We start from the raw sequence: 7441 nt of genomic DNA on the forward strand, positions 1-7441 counted from the left end.
TTGACCCTCACAAAATCATCTGGCCTGCCAAGACTGTTGAGAGGTACAAACCAGCTAAACTCCACTGCACCTGAAGTGCTCCTCAGGAGGTGCCCTCCCCCTGATGGGTACATTTCTAATTTAGTTGTCCCACTTCAATGAATATACTGGGTGGGAGAAATATGGGCCTGCATTCCTGGATACCAAAGAATATCATAAGATTTATACAGGATGCATTCATGTCTTAAAGACAGTTGGAAATTTAACACATTCACGTAGGAGTTTTAAATTTGATTTTATAAAATACTGGTTCACTATCCCACTGTTTAGTTACTCTGACCGTGATTATTTTAAGATGTGACCTTAAGTAAGACAGCGAGAAGAGTCAAAACTAACATCTAATCCAGTGCTGCTCAGAAAACATTAAGAGACATTTTGTTCCTTTTTAATGTGTACTTCGGTCCTACAGCACAAGCAGAATGTCAAATGAATAATTTTTACACCCTTGTCTTGAAAAGTCCACCACAATCAGCACTCTGATTTTAACACACTGCATTTTTCTGAGAAAGACATTCCATTAAAAAAAAAACAAACAAAAGCAAACAAGCAAAATATCTCTTTCTTCACTATAAAAAATATGCTTCAGAACAATTTTAGTAGATCTCCTGAATTTATTTTTGAAAGAAATAGCCTAAATTTAGTTTATATTTTTGTCATTTTAAGAAGGATCATTCTTAATTCAATTTATTTCTTATTGATTGGTTGTGGTTTAGTCACAGTCTCCCCTAACTTAAATGGAATTTAAAATATTTCTTTCTGCCAAAAAATAATGAAAGTTTTTCCCACTAGCCTTCGAGAGCTCTATTAACATAATGTTTGTTCACTGCACAATTGCTTCTCTAACACAGTTATTATGGCAATAACTCACTGAGGTTAGATATGAGGGTAATAACACATATTTGAAAAATAAAAAACTTCAAAGAGGTGCAAAATCACAGAGGTCTAAGCCTGATGAGATCTTCAAGGTTCTGTGACAAAAAGGAATAATGGGGGCAAGTGGGATAGTATGTTTTAAATGTTTGCCTGGATCAAATGGAAAAAAAAGCAGAGAAGTCATCATAGATCTCACTGATTCTTGTGTAGTTGCTCTGCAGATGGTAGAAAAGAAATTTTAGCTAATGTGAAACTGTCCACTTTGTTTTTTCCTTTTACATTCTAAGAAATATGCAATATGTAGGCAGCTTGTGCTAATACATTAATTCAGGATAACTTAAATTTGACTAATTTAAAGGATTGATAAGAAGTTTTATAGAGGAAGTATAACTCAATCGAGGTGCAAAGGGCTTCAGCAACTTACACTCCCAAGGAAACACCACAGTGTGTGCGTCTGCAAAGAGGCCATGTCGTATGCTAGAAATTCAGGTGAAGCCAGCAGGGCTGTATGGCAGGACTGTAGGGGTCTGGAGCTGATAGAGATGCTCCAGAGGCTTGCCTTTCTCATTTGACTCTGGTAGAAGGAAGTTCACTCTCCTATTCATGTTCATTCTGACAGAAATCCCATCCAAATTTTTTAAAAATTGGCTGAAGTAATTGAATTTGCTGAGGACAACTGAACACTTATTTTCAGCCATTCATCCTCATGCTAGCTGGGTTTTCTATGCTATCTGTCAGGAGAAAAACAACCCAGAACACCCATTTCACACATCTTTAAGGAAAAAGTCTTTTCTTATTACAAAGTTTGATGTGCAGCTTTCTGAAAACTCCAGGACATGACAAAGCCTTAGAAATTAATCTCTAATTTTAATGTGGCTAGGTCTTATATGCAATACAAAACCTCTCCATCTGATCTTATTAACTTGCTTAATTTTACTTACCTGCACACAAGCACAAGGAAAGTTCTCATAACCTGACAAATTGCTGAGAACCACTGGTACACCTCATCTGGTCTCACTGATGTGCTTATCAGGCTCTAGATAACTTCCTAATGTTTCACCTAGCAGCAAAGGAATTTGACCAGGATGATAACTATTATGGAACTGTCTTCCAAAATGGCTGGTATTAGCCATTGGCTTCATTCCCTAACACTGGTTGCCTATGAACCTCACAAGACCTTGTTAAGCCAGGAAAAACTGACCATATTTCACGGTTGTCCTGACTGGAGCACAGCAAAGATTGGTTAAGCAATTGGTTACGTCCTGAATGCTCAGGACTGGTGCAGTTAGATAGTGTCTATTAATAGGATAAAATTAGGATCTTACACTTTGCATCTAAATCAGGCTCAAGCTTACCTCTAAAGAAGTCAAATTCATATCTCACCAAAGAACAATGCCTGCAGCTCCCAGGGAACTCTCTCCAACAGTGTTAATAAGATCTCGCTACAGCAAAAAGAGTAAAGTCATCACTGTCAGGTTAATTTAGCATTTCATAGCCTTTTTAAAGTAATGCAATGGTATGTTATGTGGCTGCCTCTTGGACTATGTCTTCTTTTCATTCTGGTCCCTATGAACTGTATTTTATTTGGTCTAAAGATTTGCTGTCTAGACTACAATGATTATGAAACAAAAGCTGCAAACCTGGGTACTGCCTGAGATGTTGGTAATAAGCAAGTGAATAAACATGGGGGGGAAAAAGCACTTTAATTCACTTTGATGCAAAAATTTAATTATAGTTATTTGATTATCAATTACTAGAAGCAACTTAAATCCTTTAATTATAGTGGGATTCTCTACACAAGAATTCCCTAAAGCATTCCATCAGTTCTGTTTTTGCTGATAAGGGGAGGAGAGAGCTATTTTGTTATGTCAATAGGCTGTTTTCCAGTTCCTCTCCAATTTGAAAGCTGTGATTCCAAAGGTATCCATTGTTCTTGATGCTTTCCCATAAAAGAATCTCACTCATATTCTTATGAAAACCTAGAAGAAGTGACTGAAAATAGTCACACGCTGAAGGAGGAAAGTATGGGCATTGTGCAACCTTAAATGAAAGAGAAAACACAACACTTGATGAATCTCGAGAATTTCAGACCCAATTTTTATACTCTTTCTAGTTTTGTCTTTCACTGTACCTTTTCCTCATATAGAAGACTGTAAGGAGAGGTTATTTGGTGCTTGGATGTTTATCCTTAATTTGAATGGTGATTAAGGATCAGAAACGACTGAATTACTATGCCACAAGCACAGAATTTGAAAGGCCATTGTTATGCAAGTGACTTCCTAGACGTTGTCACCAACTTAGAGGAGTTTGAGAGCCACAGCACAACAAGAAATCAAAATAGAAAAGCTTCACATGAATTAGTTGCCTGAAGGGAAAAAGAGGCAGGAACTGGACATAAAATGGCAAAGGGGATGCACAGCAGCCCATGGCAGTTACTGATGTCTGTCTATTCTCTCCTTGCAACGCTAAGGAAGGGCAAACTGGATAAAACCACCACAGCAGGTGCCTGCACTTCCTTTAATGTCTTCAAGACCAAGAGAAGTGAAGCCCCTCACTTGGAAGTGGGGTGTGTGATGGATGGCAGTGATAAAGGAACATTGACATCTGATAGGAGAGGGAGCTAATACTCCTTCCCAGACAGGATGCCTGCTTTAGACTCTCTACATGGACAGAAAATTTGAATACAACCTTCAAAAATTGAATACAGTTCACTTACTGTACTCTGAAACAGAGAAATTGGGGCCTGCTGGTAGTGTAGTCACTGCCTATGGGTGAGAACAAAGCCAGGGCAGTGACAGACAGGTTGTACTGCTTTTTTTCGGGAAGCCTACTGTTCTTATCCAGATCCTGGGAGGATGTCCAGGCTGAAGTAAAAAAGGACTAGGGTAATGCACTTATCTTGAAAATACTTTTATGTGTGTGTTGAAAAAATACTTTTTTTGTATGTGTTCAGTACTCCTTGGTTCTGGTGCACCTTGGCCTGTCCCCAGGTAGGTATTATGGCACTAAATTAAATGGTTTTGAGATGAAGGTATGCAGAAAGACTGCTGGTTTCAATTTCCCTTTCTTATGCACACTGAACAAGTTCATAATATTTCTAAGTTTCCCTTCTATAAAAAGGACAAGTATCTGGAAATTAATTAATGATTGCGTACCTGAGCACATCAGGGAAGATTAATGTATTAACAGTCTCCTATGTACTGAAATACTTTTAATCCATTCAAATGCATAACAATTAATTAAAGGGAAAAAACAACAACAACAACCACCAAACCAAAACCAAGGTATTCTGAGCTGCGTTTTTTATTCAGAACATTGAGCTCTTTAAAGCATGTGGATAATTACCATGAACCAGCAGACCTGGCCCAACTAGGAGGTGTTTCATCCTGATGCACCATCTGCAAGAATGGTTAAAGGATAAATGCAGGCTACATTGTTCCAGCAAAAAACTTCCCATAGAGAGAACTAATAAAGGTTCATCTCTATAACCTAGTCAGGTATACACAAATACAGGCAAAGCATAATCTTGGGATGTCATGGAAGAAATCCTTAAGGATTTATTTTACCTAAACTGAGAAAAGTGCAATGTTTATGACTGTTTCCAAGGGGTTACTTAATGTCAGTGGAAGGACACAGGTCTGTATTGCTATCACAGAGCCAGGAAAATGCACTGTTCCTCTTCACTCTTTGGGCAGAAACCGGGGTAGTTCTAATCATGGAGAAAGTAATTATGACAGTCAGAAAATAAGTAGTATTCCCACAGGCTCTTTGTGTTTTTTTCATTCCTAATGCACTTGTTTCCTTCATAAAAGCTTTTGCACTTTCTTCGAAGGAAATGGCTCATGTTCAGTGTTTTTTGCTGAAATATTCCTTCCACTTCAATTGTGAGTTTTGAGTTTCCTGGACTTTCTTCTGTAGGCACCTTTTCACCACAGTTGGCCCACTGAGGTTTCCAGTGCATCCAGTCTGTGAAGCTAACCCAGTGAAGTCCTTAGCTGGGATGAAACAGTTAATGCCATGCCTTTTCTTTCTGAATGAGTTTGAAAATTGAAGTTCTAGTGTATGCCACCATTAACAGGGATTTCCTGTGATGTGTCTGTTCTCGAGCTTTAGCTAGTGGGCTTCAAATCATAGAGAATATTTTCAGGTTCAGTACATTGTATCTGAGGAAGCACAGTTCTGTCAGTCATTCTAGACAGGCTTAAAAGGTTTGATCTCCCAAAATGGTGCTTGGGCTGGTTTCATAGCAAGGGAATTCCTGATGAATCCTATGTGCAGCCATGCCAGGGGCTGAAAGATGAACAATGCACAACAGTGTTCCATTTTCAGGCAGTACTTCCATGACTTAAGAGATTAGGTAGATCTCCCAGTCTGTCTGTGGAATATAATAGAAGTACAGGTACTTATTTCATATATAGATATATGGATGGGTATCAGTCACTCCTAAGACATCTACCATGCTAACACTGAAGAAACAAAGGTAACGCCATGTAACCCAAAGAAAGGAGGAAAATTATCACCAAAGTAAATCAATTTAAGTCTGTGGAAGTCAGCATACCTTCGTTACTTGTCTTATTGATCCGGGTCTTACTGAAATCACTGGGGATGTTGCCATCACTTCGGTGGGTCCCAGGATGTCTTAGTGGTTGGGGCTGTTGCAATAGGAAAGGTTGACGAATAAATGGTTTTCTTATTCTTCAAGCTTTCTCAATAACAACAAAGGTAACTGTAAAATCAAACCTTGGCTTTTATCACCATCTTCACAGCTTTGTGAGTATCCCTGACCTGTCTAGTGCAGTTCCTACCAGAGATACTACAAAGAACTCTAAACAAACACACATATTTCATTGTCATTGTGCAGTACCATAAAGGAATCCAAGTTCAAACCCTTGATAGAAATAAAGCAGATCATGAAAGCTTGCTCTGAGATGTTTATTAGCCTGGCTGCACCATCACATGGAGCTAGCACCTTCTAGACTGGCTCTGATAGCTCTGCGTAACACTGCATTGTGCAATGTAGACTTCAAAGCTAAGCCCTGTGGCCACTGCTACAAGCAGCATCATTAGCTACAACGTCCCTGCCAGTTGTGTGTGTATTAAGCAGAGAAGAAAACAGATATACAGCAAACCCTACATACTTACATGTAAGAGTGAGAGAGTCTTATCCATTCTTCAACTCCAAGATTTCCCCTGCATTCAAAACCTTGGGAAAATTCCACATAGCTGTACAATCAATCATCATGGATTTTTATTTGGGTTCTACTGTTGTTCTTCTTCCTTAGCCCTTGTGTGCCTATTTATCTCTCCTGAGATTATGACCTGCTGGAGGCAAGGATCATGGATGTTAGACAGGTAGCAGGACTGGGAATAGCGTATCTGTGCTATTCTTTGTTTCTCTCGAAACAGGATATCAATAATGAATACCTCTGCACCTGAGGTACTTTTATGGGCCTCCCCACTCCCCCCATTTCTCTGCTGTTTTAGGGTAGGACTAGCATAATCTAATATCAGGTACCCATATCAAAAATGTCAACATGCAAGGTAACCAACTTAGATACTTTCAGTAAGACACCGATTCTTTTAGGATATAGTTTTTTGACAGTTAGAGGCATCAGAGTGCTTTGAAGCATCCAAGATGTGCCTGTTCCTCCTGCTGACCAGGCAGGCCATTCACAGGACCAATGTAGTACAGAGCAGGCACTGCAGAACTCAATGTTTTGTCAGAGAAACCTCACCCCATGAGAGTCACAATACCTTGCATTTAGTGAAGACCAAGCCCAGATTTTCAAAATCAGTATCCCCATATTCACAAGTCCACATATCCACATCAGCATTAGTGAGCCATTTAAAAATTTATGTTAAAGAAAATGAGCCTGATTTGCTGAGTATCTCTCAGAAAGGGTATACCATACTAAGAAATCAAACTTGGCAAAGCCACTTAAGGTTTGTCAGGATTAGAAGGAGGCCAAACTGAATTTTCTCACCAAAAGGCCGCACAGCTAAAGCTGGAAGATGGTGGCTTGCTCTTTTGAGGAGACAACCAACAAAAGGACCACCTTTAGAGAGTCAGGCTTGCTGCCCCATTACACCACAGGGATGGAGAAAAGGGACAGGGAGCTCCTACCAGCCCAGCAGCTCTGCCCCTTACACCAGGCCATGCCTGGGGTCAGCATGTGTTTCTGGCTTTCCAGGAGGGCTCCAGGAAGCCTCCAGCACTGCTGCCCAGCAGCTTTGCTGGCAACCAACCGGAAAATGCAGACCTTGCCGTGCTGCAGCGCTGTCGTTGAGCACTGTTCTCACAGTTCACAGAGAATCAGACCTGTAACAAAATCCTGCCAGAGGGCAGCAAATCCCTACAATTACTTGTTTTTCCTATTTCAGCATGTGATTCTAAACTGCAGCATGTAGAGTTTCCCCTGTGAGAGCTGTACTACCATCCTGCCCCTCTGCTCCCACGCTTGTCACAGCCTGGTTCAGGGAGGTGTCACTAGCTGGGCTGGGCACCCCCAGTTTCAGGGAGCACTTCCAG

General features: G+C 40.2%; 1 pseudogene; it reads right to left on the minus strand.

Moving 5' to 3' along the window:
• Positions 1-424: 424 nt before the first annotated feature.
• Positions 425-5527, minus strand: LOC114062849 (annotated as a pseudogene).
• Between the last annotated feature and the right edge of the window lie 1914 nt (positions 5528-7441).

The sequence above is a fragment of the Empidonax traillii genome, unplaced genomic scaffold (genome assembly GCF_003031625.1).
Source record: "Empidonax traillii isolate 1590-97213 ecotype Southwest subspecies unplaced genomic scaffold, ASM303162v1 scaffold441:size580623, whole genome shotgun sequence".
In the NCBI taxonomy this organism is placed as follows: domain Eukaryota; kingdom Metazoa; phylum Chordata; class Aves; order Passeriformes; family Tyrannidae; genus Empidonax; species Empidonax traillii.